Source organism: Palaemon carinicauda, chromosome 2, assembly GCF_036898095.1.
Source record: "Palaemon carinicauda isolate YSFRI2023 chromosome 2, ASM3689809v2, whole genome shotgun sequence".
Lineage (NCBI taxonomy): Eukaryota > Metazoa > Arthropoda > Malacostraca > Decapoda > Palaemonidae > Palaemon > Palaemon carinicauda.
In genome coordinates, this window is record NC_090726.1 from 185428036 (window position 1) to 185433035 (window position 5000).

Genomic DNA, 5000 nt, shown 5'->3' on the forward strand with positions numbered 1-5000 from the left:
GCCTATAGAATGGTGATAGCATACTACTAAAGCGGCAGCAGCCTCTCCACAGCAATATTCAAGCGATATACGGAACAAAGGCGTCCTCCTTTGGACTAGACAGAAGCGGGCCCAGTTTGGGCGCAAGATAAGGGATGCTGATAAAGCGAAAGTCTTTTGATTGGAGTCCTTCAAACAGAAGGGCGGAAGGGATGCTTCCTCAAGCAAAGAAGCAATATACTCTAAGCAGGGAAAGGCAGGGGGGGGGGTGGTATTTACGGTTAGCAAAAGGAGTAATCTGGAGAGTAGTAATCTAGAGACTAATATATGTGGATCCAGTAAGCAATGCAGTTTGAGTACTTTATACAAAATTTTTATAAAGGGAATTAACATGAAGAGTGAAAATTATTGTTCTTCGGAATTATAGTATTCTTAAGGAAGAAATTATCAATTAAGGATAAAAAGTACATGAAAATAGTCTTTAGGTAACTGAATTTTTCTTGGAGAATTGAAACTCCTTGGGAAATGGAAAAAAGTTTTTGTTAAAGAAAATACAGTATATTGTGAACAGAGTAAAGATTTAAAATGAAATCCTTAGGATACCAGTTGTAACTTAGACTATAGTTCAAAGACTGCAACTAAGAGGACAATAATATTTTTGGTAGGGAATGTTGAAGAGAAAATGTTGATTACACCAACGCCATCAATAAAAACTGAGAATCTAAATGACCTCTAGAGAAAGGAAAACTCTTCAATGTCTTGATAAGAAAATAACTATTAAGCCCGAATAGATTAACGATATAGTTTACATTACGAGCTGAATTATTTATATGATATTACTAAGAGTTTAAAAGTCTGTAAAAAAAGCTAGATTGATATTGTCAGTACCGTAGAAGGAAAATGGCACATATATAGTTTCCCACAACTTATTACAATAAATAAATTACGTATAATGAATTATAGCCTAAACATTCATAATTTCTTTCCAATCTAATACAGCAAGAAGCTTATTGAATTGCAGGAAAAACACAAAATGTATCAGCGAAAGGAATAAAAAAAAGGCCTATTAGCATAATCTTATCTCCATGGCTGTCACTGACTAATAGTAGCGCTATGCGATTCAACTGAACGGTGACGTAAGCACCCAGCGACGGCCAGTCTCGGTGGAGAGCGCCAAGTGCAGGAGTTTACCGCAACTGTTCGCGAGTCCTTTCTACCAGAGCACCGGTGGTGTGGCTAAACCTATATTGCTGTTTGTTGATAAATGATCCCATTATTACCTTGACCTCCTCTCCATATTGGCCCAAGCGGCCGTGTTTGATCAATATTCAAGCGCTAAATGACAAGTATTAATGAAGGGGTTGTGTGTTGTGCGTGAGTGAGAGTGAGAGAGTAGATATGGGAGGGGGTTGATGCGCGCTAAAAGCGACCATAGTCCACAATGCTTGACTTTCGGCCATTGTTATCTACATAATGAAAGGGCCACGGGATGTGAAAAAGAGAGAGAGAGAGAGAGAGAGAGAGAGAGAGAGAGAGAGAGAGAGAGAGGCTCATTGGAATATAACCGTCATATTGTGTTTGTTATTGGACAAAGTAGATGAAAACATATGGACTTTCTATTACACCGTAAAAAAAAAAGGAAAAAGGATAGTTTTAAATAAACTGTAGTTTTACGTCTGGTATACGTTCGTGTATTGTTTATCCCTTGTTTATATACACACACTTACATACATATATACATTTATACACACACACATATATACATATATATATATATATATATATATTATATGTGTATACATATCTTTACAGACACACACACATTACATATATATATATATATATATATACATATATATATATATATATATATATATATAATATATATATATATAACATAGTAGTCAAGCGACTTATATTACCCTATACAGTAATGAGTTTTGTAATGACAGCCAAAATACTTAAAATATAAGTAAAGAAAAATCCTCTTCAACGTCTTTCAATTAGATTAATCTATGTCTCAAAAATGACAATATAGACGTATGAATATTATTAATTACAAATAAATTATATAAATTATTTATCTGATAAAAGACAAATTATCATGAAGTAAATGTAAATGCTGATCTTGGAAATTTTAATAGTTTATTTTCAATAATACTTATTGTTTAATGATACTTTTATCGTTCTTTTCTTATAAACTCAGTATTCTCATTAAGTTTCATAGTGCTTACTATTTAGTCTCCTTTAAAAATACTTTATGAAATAAACTTTAATTAATTTGTACTATCTCATTCAGTCTTATTCTGAATATTAAATTTGGACTACTTAAAGATTTCATTTATACACTCTGACCCCTTTGATAACTACGTTAATAATTAATAATAAAAGAAAAAAATACGTATTCATTGACAAGATGTCAATGATGAAATATTTTAAAACTAAAAAATAAAATATCAAGAATAGCCAAAACTAAAATAATACTTTTAAAATAAAACCTCAGATCACTGATTTCTTGAAAGTATAACACCATTTTAAAAACATGAAAAAGATATAATAAAAAGTAGTGACGCATTATCAAAATCTAACCATAAAAAAACGGGAGGGTTATTCAAAAAACAAAAACAAAATTGTGTACAGTTTCCTTCGATTTTATTAACATAAAGAGTACCATGAAATATCTACAAATCTTGAAATAGGGACCAGAGTGACACACGAATGTTTGCACTTAAATAAAAAAAGACTCCAAATGGGCACTTACTTCTATTTTGTACAGGTATGATAACTAATATTCACTATTATCACAATGTTGGATACTTTGTACCCTTCAGTTTCTAAACCTAACAAATAAAAATTAAAAAAAACAATGAATCCGTAGTGAAAGACACATAGGGCAAGGTGGAAGAAGAAGGTGTCTAAATCAAGGTAGCACATATACAAAAAAGTTCATTACGCTTAACTATCTGACCATTTTGGCAAGGGACTAAATTAAATACTTTACAGTTTTCAGGTAAAGAAAAACTAAATAAAAACCCCTATACAAGTGCCTCCTGTAACCGGAGTTACAGCCAGAGTTACTAACGAAACAAGAACTACACTTGAATAAACACAGGTATTTTTATCCCCCAAGAATTCTCTCGTATTTTATCCAAAACAAAAGAAAAGCGAATGGAAAAAAAAACCTTGTTAGAATAAGGGAAAAATTTTAGACACTTATCAAAGGGGAGAAGAAAAGGAACACATTCTTATGGCACTTCCTTTCAGTGAAACTGGAGTGAATAGATCCCACCTCACCTCTGCCCTATCCTCGCCCTATCCTAGCACCAAACAACATTCTTTCACGACCAAAAGCAAACTAGAAAACACCAATGGCTTTGTATCACAATTCAAACAACTGAGCTTTAAAGGGACTCGAAAAAAAAATCCTGATATTATGATGTCTATAAACAAAGAAATGTCTATTAGTGTTTAATGCTGTCACGAGACTCTAATATCTTGATATTATGATGTCTATAAAAAAAGAAATGTCTAATGTCTATTAGTGTTTAGTGCTGTCATGGGAGACTGGTTGCCTTAAGACTGGAATGTAGTTATGTGCAAGAGTGTGAGAATGACTTAGTTTCAATATTAGCACTCCAATGGTATGATATCTTTAGTAATGAAATTCTAGTTGAAAAATAATTGTCCCTCACTATTATTTATAAAGGATTACTTTTTACTCATGTCTAAGTAACATAATTTACACAAACTTAACAAAAACTAACAACAATGATCATAAGAAACGGAACTTTCTAATGCGTGTCTGCTGATGATAAAATTGAATAGCGAGAAAATGATCCCAAGAAAATAATAATAATAATAATAATAATAATAATAATAATAATAATAATAATAACATAATAATAATAAAGGCAGAAATAGTAATAACAAGAGCAGTAATGATAATATACAAAAAGTTCAGAAAAAAAAATTCTATGATCACAAAATTAATTCCATAATAACAAAATCTCCTCATTTAATCCTTATTTTTCTCAGCGCAAGGATAAACTATAACAATTTATACAATGACTGTTCAAAAAAAATAAAAGATTTCACAAAGAATATCTAATCGTGGGAAGGTGAATACTTCGTAAACATTACCCAGGCCGGGTAATGTATCACCTGAGCCACTCCACAATAAAAGGCAGGGGCAAAGGACAGGACAATGTCATAGAGACTGACTATATATACATATGGCTAGCCCCCAAGCCCCTCTCCATCAAGTAAGGACCAGGGAGGGCCAGGTAATGGCTGCTGATGGCTCAGCAGGTAGAACTATAGGCTCCTCCAAAACCCCATCCCTAGCTCGAAAGGATGGTGAGGTTGCACACACACTACTAGAAACTAGCGAGCTTGAGCGTTGCTCGAACTCCCGTCCAACAGATTGAAAGGCAGGAACGTTTCCAAGAGGCTATACCACATCTGGACCACTTCATCCATTTCAAACCTCAGCCGTCTTTAAAATCTCATCACCACCACCAACACCAACATCCTCAGAGGCTCTCATTCCCTTTCTTTCTTTCTTCCTTCTCTTTCTCTCACTTTCTCTCTTCATGCGCCCAAAACACCAGCGATGAGCCAATCAAATTAAAGACTCGGAGAGGGATCGGAACACTCACTTGCGTTGGGCCCGTAGGAGTTCGTTCTGCTCGATGGTGAGCTGAGCGTGGCGGGACTGGAGGGCGTCCATCTGATTGGTCAGGGCCGCTATGTCTCCTCCGCCAGAGCTCAGGGTACTTCTCACTTCCTCGGCTTTCTCGCTCATGTGTCGGAGTTCCTCGCTTATGGCTTCTAGGCGCTCCTGTTGAGAGGGAAAGGGCGTTAGTTATGGGTAGCCAAGTACTGCTTAACAGAAAAAAAATAATATACAAATTCATTCAAATAATTAGTTGATTGGTTTAATGGTATTTTGAAGAGACACTTAAGGTATGTTGCAAACAATCGTGAATACCTATTGAGTAACAATTATTAACATAATGCAA

General features: G+C 34.4%; 1 pseudogene; it reads right to left on the reverse strand.

Moving 5' to 3' along the window:
* Nucleotides 1-5000, reverse strand: part of LOC137621561 (uncharacterized) — a 364107-nt pseudogene that overhangs the window by 52210 nt on the left and 306897 nt on the right.